We start from the raw sequence: 10870 nt of genomic DNA on the forward strand, positions 1-10870 counted from the left end.
ATTCATGCACTGTAATACTACTTAACAATAAAAAGAAGATGTACAGATGGCAAGTAAACATACAAAAATGCTCACTGTCATCGGTCATTAGGGAAATGCAAAGTGAAACCACTGCGTACTACTATTATACATCCACTAAAATGGCTAGAGTGATAAAAATTGAACATACCAAGCATTTAGAAAGATATAAAACAAATGCAGCTCTCATGTAAATTTGTATAACCACACTAGAAAAACAGTTTGACAATTTCTTTTTTTTTTTAAGATTTTATTTATTTATTTGAGAGAGAGAATGAGAGAGAGAGAGAGAGAGAGAGCATGAGGGGGGAGGGTCAGAGGGAGAAGCAGACTCCCTGCTGAGCAGGGAAGCCCGATGCGGGACTCGATCCCAGGACTCCAGGATCATGACCTGAGCCGAAGGCAGTCACTTAACCAATGGAGCCACCCAGGTGCCCCAGTTTGACAATTTCTTATGAAAGTAAATATATACCTACTATACGATCTACCAATTCCACTTCTAAAAATTTAGCTATGATAAATGAAAAACAAATGCCTACATAAAGATTACGCATGAATGATTATAAGCAACTTTATTAATAACACTCCAAACTGTGAGCTAACCCAAATGTTTAAAAACAGGTGAGTGGATAAAAAAAATATAAGTTCAGTAAATTTAACACTAAGAACCAAAAAAAGAAGTGAATTACTGATACTTGCATATAGGCATATAAAACATATAAAAACATCATACTGAGTGAAAAAAGCCAAACACAAAAGAATATATGCCACATTATTTCATTGATATAAAATCTTAGAATAGTCAAAACTAAGTGAAAATGACAGAGAGTGGATTAATGTTTGCCTGGGTCTGGGAACTAGGAGTTAATGGAACTTCATGTGGATAGAAATGTATTTTTTTACTCAGGTGATGGCTACACAGGTGTATGATTTGTAAAGCACATTAAATTGTAAACTTAATATGAATGCATTTTATCTTATGTAAGTTATCCTTAAAATTGATTCAAAACATTAAAAAATAGAGTTTGATCTTTATGAATTCTAGATTTTAAATGGATAGATTATACTTAAAGAAATTAATATAATTATATTCCCCATTCTGCCTGCCACACCCAAAATTAGTTTAAGCTCAGAAGTCTAATAAGTGGGTAAATAACATTTTCTCCTCACTGTTTTAGAAAAAATAGCCCATCAGAGGCAAGGGCAGGGGGAGTATGGCATGGCCCCAGATTTGGATTTAAATCTCATCTGATATTTATTTATTATATAACTCTAGACAAATCCCTTGTTCTTCTGGAATTCCTATCTACCTCCTTATATGTGAAATTGTTATAATACCTACTTTTCTGGGCTGCCAAAAGTAAATGAGACAAGGTATATAAAGTACCTGGCACAGAGAGGAAACCTGAAAGAAATGATTGCCTCCTGTTTTAGAAGAACCAGATTTTTAAAAACAAGATTACTTCCCCATGTCTCATTCAATCTATGTAGGGTTACCTCGGAGATATTCTAAGTTCAATTCCAGACCACCATAATAAAGTAAATATCACAATGAAGAGATTCAAGTGAATTTTAGTGTTTCCCAGTGCATAGAAAAGTTATGCTTACACTATCCTACATAAATATTAAGTGTGCAATAGCATTATATCTTAAAAAAATGTACACGCCTTAATTAAACGATACTTTATTGCTAAAGAGCACTAACAATCAAGTGAGCTTTCAGCAAGTCATAATCTTTTTGCTGGGGGACGGTCTTACTTTGATGCTGGTGGCTGCTGACTGATCGGGGTGGTGATGGCTAAAGGTTGGTGTGGCTGTGGCAATTTCTTAAAATAAGACAACAATTGCTGCATCAATTGACTCTTCCTTTCACGAATGATTTTTCTGTAGCATGTAATACTGCTTGATAGCATTTTGCCCACAGAACTTCTTTCAAAACTGGAGTCAGTCCACTCAACCTCTGTCGCTGCTTTATCAACTAAGTTTATGTCGTATTCTAAATTCTTTTGCTGTCATTTCAACAGTCTTCACAGTGTCTTCATCAGGAGCAGCTGCCGTCTCAAGAAACCACTTTCTTTGCTCATCCATCAAAAGCAATTCCTCATCCATTCAAATTTTATCATGAGATTGAAGCAATTCAGTTATATCTTCAGGCTCCACTGCTAATTCTAGTTCTCTTGCTGTTTCCACCACGTCTGCAGTGACTTCCTCCACTGCAGTCTTGAACCCCTCAGATTCATCCATGAGGGTTGGAATCAACTTCTTCCAAACTCCTGTTAATGTGGATATTTTGACTTCTGCCCATGAGTCACAAATGTTCTTAATGGCATTTAGAATGGTAAATCCTGGGGCACCTGGGTGGTGCAGTCAGTTAAACGTCTGGCTCTGTTGTCAGCTCAGGTCGTGATCTCAGGGTCATGAGATTCAGCCCCACATCAGGCTCCACACTCAGCACGGGGTCTGCTTAGAATTCTCTCTCCCTCTCCCTCACCACCCCCCCCACCCTGTGAATTTAAAAAAATAAATCTTTTTTTTTTTAACTAAATGCTGAATCCTTTCCAGAAAGTTTTTGATTTACTCTGCCCAGATACACCAGAGGAATCACTGTCTATGGGAAGTACAGCCTTACAAAATATATTTCTTATATAATAAGACGTGAAAGTCAAAACTACTCCTTGATCCATGGGCTGCAGGATGGATGTTGTGTTAACAGGCATGAAAACAACATTAATCTCATTGTACATCTCCATCAGAGCTCTTGGGTGACCAGGTACATTGTCAATGAGCAGTAATATTTTGAAAGGAATCTTTTTTTCTGAGCAGTAGGTCTCAATAGTGGGCTTAAAATATTCAGTAAATCATCTTGTAAACACATAAGCTGTCATCCAGTCTTCGTTGTTCCATTTATAAAGGACAGGCAGAGTAGATTTAACATAATTCTTAAGGGCCTTAGGATTTTTGGAATTGTAAATGAGCATTGACTGTAACCAAAAGTCACCAACTGCATTAGCCCCTAATAAGAGAGTCACCCTGTCCTTTGAAGCTTTGCAGCCAGGTATGGACTTCTCTCTAGCTGTGAAAGCCTTAGATGGCATCATGTTCCAATCTAAAGCTGTTTTGTCTATATTTAAAATCTGTTGTTTAATGCAGCCAACTGCACGAATGATCCGAGCTGGATCTTCTGGAGAACTTGCTGCAGCTTCTACATCCACACCTGCTGCTTCACCCTGCACTTTTCTGTTATGGAGACGGCTTCTTTCCTTAAACCTCATGAACCAAGCTCTGTTGGCTTCAAACTTTTCTTCTGTGGCTTCCTCCCCTCTCTCAACCTTCCTAGAATTTAAGAGACTTTGGGCCTTGCTCTGGATTAGGCTTTGGCTGAAAGAAATGTGGCTGGTATGATCTTCTATCCAGACCACTCAAACTTTCTCCCTATCAGCATCAGCAATAAGGTTGTTTCACTTTCTTATCATTAGTGTGTTCACTGGACTAACACTTTTAATTTCCTTCAAGAACTTTCCCTTTGCATTCACAACTTTGCTAACTGTTTGGCACAAGAGGCCTAGCTTTTGGCCTATCTCGACTTCCAATATGCCTTCCTCACTAAGCTTGATCACTTCTAGCTTTAGATTTAAAATGAGATGTGTGACTCTTCCCTACACTTGAACACTTAGAAGTCGTCGTAGGGCTATTAATTGGCCTAATTTCAATATTGTTGTGTCTCAGGGAATAGGGAAGCCTAAGGAGAGGCAGAGAGATTGGGGAAGAGCTGGTCAGGAGAGCAATCCGAACACACACATTTATCCAATAAGTTCACTGTCTTATATGGGCGCACTTCATGGTGTCCCCATACAATTACAATAGTAATGTCAAAAATCAATGATCATAGATCACCATAACAAATAATGACTGAGCCACCCAGGCGACCCCACCATAACAAATATAATAATGAAAACATTTGAGTATATTGTGAGAATTACCAAAATGTGACACGGTACCTGAAGAGAGCAAATGCTGTTGGAAAAATGGTGTAGACACACTCAGTGAGAAATTTACTAGCTCGCTCAAGTCATATTATTTTAGCTGTCGCTAAGTTTGTCACTCAGTCAATAATATTTATTAACCTCCCATTGTGTACCAGGTACTTTTCTAGTCTCTGAGGGTATACTGGGAGAGTAGATAGGGAATAACTGTAATGTTTTCAGTTAGTGATACCTATACTCATTGTATGAATCAATATATATATGTATGTATATACATATATATGTATATATACACACAAATGAAGTATAGTGAACTTACACACAATTTTGAAACATCTTGGAGTATTCTGCATGGTAACAAGACCCTAGGGTTCTACTTCAGCTCTGCCAAAACTGATGTCCTATCGGACAAGTAAACTAACATTAGTTTTCTCATCTATAGAAGAGATTTGAACTGTTTTCTTTCAACTCTAAGACCTTTTGTATGGAAAGATGTCTAAAGTCCTTTCCTGATTTTTAAAATCACTCATTACATATATTATTTCTTCCACTAATTCTGGGTGTGCATTATTAATCAATTATAGGTCTGTAGGTAAAAACAGTTTGGATTCTGAATTATCTCAGACAAAAAAATTTTTCACTCCTTCACTCATTAAACATTCACTGAGCACCCTCTGTGTATAAATAACTATGCTAAGTTCTAGGTATAAAGTGGTGACCAAAACAATCTTGGTCCCTAAAAACAAAATACTAAGCAAACAAAAAAACCAATCTTAGTCCCTGACCTCATGGAATTTACTAGGTGTAGGAGGTAAGGAAAAAGTTTTTCAATTTTGGAAGAAAATAAAGAATGCAGTTTTTATAGCTAAGTTAGAGATGTCTGAGATGCATCCCAGTAGAATGGGCATATGTAGGATAACCTAGGGAGATATTACCAGATAGATATTATTTAAATCCATGAAGCTGGATGTGGTCAAGTTGAATGAGTGTATTTAGTGAGAAGAAAAAAAATCACAGGTCTCAATTTTTAGGAAAGTTCTAAGATTTAAGTTTTAAAGATTGGGCATAGGAAGAGTTGCTAACAAAGCAGAATAAGAAGAGATGGGAAAGACAGAATGAAAACCAGAGTATAGCATTCCAAGTAGAGGGAATGGTCAACTGTATCAAATACAAACTAAGTGAAAGAAGGACCCGTTGAATTTGGGAAAACTAAAATCATTGATGCACTTGGCAAATGCAGATTTAGCGGGCTGGTCAAAGCAGGATTGGAATGTGTTGGGAAGTAACGGTGGGTAAACAAGTTGAGACTATGAGTGGACAATATCATAGAGAAAAGCTGTGGTAGTTGGAAGGAAATACAAGTTTGGCAGATTTTGTTGCTATTGTTTGTCTGCTTTTTAGTGTAATTGTTTTGTTTTTGTTTTAAGATGTGTGATATCAGGGCTGAAGGGAGGTTGAAGATGAACAGGAGAGAAGGAGAGAATTGATGGGTGAGGACACTTAGACGTTGAGCAATGTAATCCAAAGGAGAATGGAAGGATTGGTCTCTGACACTTTCAAGAGGCTAAAAGCAGTGGAAGTATGTGATAGGTTAGGATGGATAAAGGAAAGAGGCAGCTTGGTAGAAAGTGTAGGCGCCAGATTATGGGACAGGCCCCAGTCTAACTTCTTCCATTCACTAGCTTGCTCAAGTTATGCTATTTCTGGACTTCCAATTTCTTCGTCTCTAAAACAGAGAAAAAGTATTATCTATGTTATAGATTTGTTTTGTGAATTTTAAGTGACTTAACATTTATAAGAGCACTTAAAAATATCTGGCATATACCGAGTGCTGAATAGGTCGTAGTTACTACTGTGTCTTTGTGGGATGATAAAGAAGATCCTGTTTGATGACTTCTACATTCTCCATGACATGGGACAAATATAAAAACATTGTTAACCTCTCTAAACTCAAAGTCGTGCAAATAAACAATGAGAAAACTTTTTTTTCTGTTAACTTGCTAAAGATTTAAAAATTGTAATATCCACTATTGGCAATGGCGAGTGAATCAGGCCTATCTCTCCATGTCTGGTGAAAGCAGAAGGTGTACATCCCCTCCAGGAGGCAATCTGGTTATATGAATCACAAGATTTTATTATGCCAGTAACACAGAGGTCCTCAGAGGAGGCGTGTGTGCTGGGTAAGGAGGGGGTGGGAAGTCCTGCCCCTGAGAAAGCTAGTTACATTTGACTCCATCCCCAGTTCCCTGATTGGTGAAACTCCGAGTCCTCCCCCTGGCTCCCGTTAATTCCCAGGTTTATGCTCCGTGGTGTAATTGGCCTCAGGCTCCTGTGTTTGTATGATGTCTTTGTTTCTCTTTCCAACAATTCAGCTTCTTCATGAGTCTCCAAAAGAAATCCTCTAAGAGGGAGGGGTCACATCCTTAGAGCCCAGAGTCTTACGTCTTATTTCTCTCTCTTATTCCCCACCCTTCGTTACCTCAGGGGATTCAGAACTCTTCTCTGTTGTGCAGAGCATTTCAGCTCTTCCAAATTTCCAATTCCATAGTTGCATGCTAAACCCTTCAGCGCATTCACAAGAGAGTATTCCAAGACGTACTGTTACTGGAGGGGTTATCGATGGCAACATTTTACTACTACTTCAGCAATTCCACTTTCAGAACTAAAGAAATAATCAAATACTTATTTCACTATTATAATCGCCAAAACATTGTCAACAGCTTAAATACTCAACAAAAAGGGTTAATAAATCATAATATATGTCATATAATGGAATGTTAAACTACTATTAAAATACCATTTTGAAAAGCATTTATATGAGGGAATTCTCGCAATACTTTTTTTTTTTTTTTAGATTTTATTTATTTGACAGAGACATAGTGAGAGAGGGAACACAAGCAGGGGGAGTGGGAGAGGGAGAAGCAGGCTTCCCGCGGAGCAGGGAGCCCAACGCGGGGCTCGATCCCAGGACCCTGGGACCATGACCTGAGCCAAAGGCAGACCCTTAACAACTGAGCCACCCAGGCGCCCTCGCAATATGTTTTTTTTTTAAATACATTGAGGTACAAAGAATAAAACAACCAAAAAGAGGTAGCCTCTAATCCCCCTTCCCATCAACACTTTAATAAAGAGTAATGCATGTATAAGGTTATACAATTTAAGCAATGCAGAAAGTTACAAAATGGAAAGTGAAAAGCCTCATTTCCCTCCTTCCTCCCCCTACCACCCTCTCCAAATGAACAATTGTTCATAAACACTTCCTAATTTTAAAAAGCATAAATCTGCATAAATTCACATCTATATTTTAATTTTACACAAAAAAGAGTATAAAATTTACATTGTTTTATAACTTTATACACTTATGATACATTTTAGAGATCTTTCAATAATCAGCATATATATGTATACATACACATTTTAAGATATGACATAGATAATATTCCACATTGTTCCATCATATCGATATACTCTAAATTATTTGACAAGTACCCTATTTTGGGAAACTCTGGGTGCCATATTTTCTTCCAGAAGATTGTGCCAATTTACACTCCAATTTAGAGTTTTCCCACATTTTTATTGCATCCGTACTGAGTATCATTAAAATTTACAATATATATTTAAAAGGGGGGGAACCCAATATAAAAATGTAAATAAAGTCATTCAACTTCCAGTTAAGGAGGAACTACTATGTGAATTTAAAAATCATGACATGGTACTACACTGTATATAACAGAGAGATTAGGGAGATATGGTTCTTGGTCTCTATTTTCAGTCTGATAATCTGGAGGGGAAGTGGGAGATGTAAACAAGTGACAATAATACAAAAAGGAAAGAAAAGAAAAGAGGGAGAAATGATTGCCATGCCAAAACTAAAATGAAGAGCAGAGCATGGAGGAAGAAATGATTTCTCTCCATTGGGCTTAAGAGAGTCTTCATCATACAGGTGTCTTTTTTTTTTTTTTTTTTAAGATTTTATTTATTCATGTGAGAAAGAGAGAGAGGAAGGGAATGCACAGAGGGAGAGTGGAGGGAGAAGCAGACTCCCCGATGAGCAGAGAGCCCAACATGGGGCTTGATCCCAGGACCCTGAGTTCATGACCTGAGCCTTAGGCAGACACTTAATCCACTGAGCCACCCAGGCAACCCTACAGGTCCCTTTTTACTTGGGATTTAAAAACTGTAACAGCTACAATTTTTTGATGCTCTGTATATACCCAGCACTATGCTGATTTACTTTGATTGCATTTTCTAATTTAATCTCCATAACAATCCGAGGTGGATAAGATTTGCATCGGCATTGTATAGATAAGGAAACGGAATCTGAGCAAGATTAACTGCTTAATGTCATACAGTTGTTGCCATATACCTTCCATGTAAAGCTCATTTAATTCTCATAATGTTCCTCTGAAGTAAGCACTGTTATTACCCCTTTTACAGGTGATAAAAATAAGGCATGGAGGACTGGAGTTATTTGTTCAAGGTCACAGGACCTATAAGTGGCCCAGCAGGGACACACGGGGGTGATCTGATTCAGAGCCCTTTTGTTGATTCCCTGTGGGAGGGGATGGGCTGGGGAAAGGCATCTGAGGAGGAGAGCCCTGCATGAGCATTTGTGTGAGGGATCCAGAGCCCTCCAATGAGCCAGATTTTGGAAGCATAGGACCAGTAAAGGAGTTGTTTGCTAGGGACTGAACTGGGTCGGTGGGCATGGGAGCAGCGTGAGTGAGCAGGAATGAGACACATTGCAGAGGCAGAATAGAGCAGACCCCATGACTAATTGGGTGCCTCAATCACAGCCCTCTCAGCCTTCACCTCTCTACACTAAAACGAGAGCTCAGAGGCTGCCTCAACATTCCTTTCATAACATCCTTAACATTTAGGGATGCTTCTGTTAGCATCGCAATCACTCTCTTGCAATGTGGGCTTGAGAAAGGACGATGCTCATGAGCTTTGCAGTTCAAATAGTTCTCCTCCCTACCTCAATCATCTACCAGTCATGAGGTCAGGGGGGTAGGTATCAAGCAGGTTGCAAGAGAAATTGCTTCCTACCCTCTAATAGTTTCTAACAGGAATGAAGAGATATGTCCTACTGAAATCTCCTCTGCTACTAACTTCTGCAATACTAGTCTTACTGATTTTCCTCTGTGGAGAGCAAGATGGAGTCACTCATGTCAAGCAGTGACTTATGTCGAGCAGTGACGTCAGCAGCCAAGGGCACTGCAGCTAAGACCAGATGTCTCTGAAAGCAGCCCAGGCTTATGACACCCAGAACAGATCACCAGCAGAACCACAGGAGGACTGCAAAGGCCCAAGACTGATGAAACTGCTTCGGAAAGGGAGGATTTTTGCAGCAACTGTCACATTCTCCAGACGCGGGCCCTTTTACGTCTGACCACATCAAAGAGGCAACTGCTACCCAAGGCTCTGCCCAATTGATCTCTGAACATCACAGAGATCCTCCACTGCTTGAACAGAATAAACAGCACCTGCCGACCAGAGCTGACCAGGACCAGACCGAGGCCTCACCTCAACTGCGTGCTCACAGACTGACTTTGCGTTTGGTTCCTTAACTTCTTACCCCTTGTTGCATCTTGTTTGACCTGTGACTTTGTATTGTGCTTTGCTTGGTGGTACATATATGAAGCCAAGTTAAGTGCAAAGCAAAATGCATGGAGTTTGGAATCCAGAATCTGCTTTACGTTAACCTTGCTTTATGATTGAACAAAGCTGATGCTCTGGAAAGACGCAACTCGCTTGTCTGCCTTCATAGCGTGCTTGCCACACCGTCCTCCCTCTCTGACTTGCTTTTCCATTCCCCTTGCACATTGTCTGTTTCTTTGCCTGCCTCTTACAGGACCACGTGCCCCACGGCTTGTTCAGCAGCCTTCAATTCTCGCTGTCTGCTTCTGGTACAATCTCAAATAAATTCACTTAGAATCTTTCAAATGTCAATTCACAGAAATAAGAGGACCTGAACCTCTTCACTTATTTCACTGTTTTCATTCAGGAGAACATCATTAAGCTTGTAACATTCTTATAGCTTTGGCTATAACTCATTTCTGAGAAGGTCACTGGGTCAATTTTACCTATCTCCTTTTCTTAGCGGATCTGGTGATTCATTCACTCCTTGACTATATTCATGCGGAGGCATCTGACTGCTCTGCTTTCAGCTACTACGTGTAAACACTTCATTTGGCCCAATCTAGTTATTAGTAATCTATATCAGTAGTTCCCAAATTATGCAACACATTGCAATCACCTAAGGATCCTTAAAAAAAATACTGACACCTTGCCTCCCCTCCAGACAGGCTGATTTAATTGGTATGGGGTGGGACTTAGACAGTGGACTTTTAAAAACCTTACCATATGATTCTAATATGCAACAAATTTGGGAACTACCACCCTCTTTGGTGATTCCCACACCCAGTTACCCATCAGAAGCACTCAGGAAGCTTCTTTAAAAAAAATATGGATCTCTGGGTCCTACCTTGGCCTCAGCCAGTGGGATTTTACTTTGTATGAGTCTCCAGGCAAACGGATCCTGAGACTAACTCCCTGCCCTGTATACAACTTGGAGTGGGCCTTTATGGCTGGATTACTACTGTCTTCATTCTAGTTTTTTGAATGGCACCATAACCTAACTGGCCCCTGATATCCTGAGAATGGTCTAGAGTTTCTGTTCTGATTCATGTTTTGTCCTCGAATCAAAGATCCCAAAGACATTTGGCATCATCCCATGTACACTTCATATTTTCACCTATAGCCAAAATTGAACTCATCAGTTTTTTATTTTGTGTCGCATTTCTCTTCTCTGCCACATCCGGGTGACCATCACCCTCATCTACACTGGTGTACAAGTCCCAAGTCTA

At 39.4% G+C, this 10870-nt stretch overlaps 1 pseudogene; it reads right to left on the reverse strand.

Moving 5' to 3' along the window:
• Positions 1–1745: 1745 nt before the first annotated feature.
• On the reverse strand, positions 1746–6630 carry LOC123836520 (tigger transposable element-derived protein 1-like; annotated as a pseudogene).
• Between the last annotated feature and the right edge of the window lie 4240 nt (positions 6631–10870).

Source organism: Mirounga angustirostris, unplaced genomic scaffold, assembly GCF_029215605.1.
Source record: "Mirounga angustirostris isolate CCGP_5_RB_7025 unplaced genomic scaffold, mMirAng1.0.hap1 SCAF_8, whole genome shotgun sequence".
NCBI classification, from domain to species: domain Eukaryota; kingdom Metazoa; phylum Chordata; class Mammalia; order Carnivora; family Phocidae; genus Mirounga; species Mirounga angustirostris.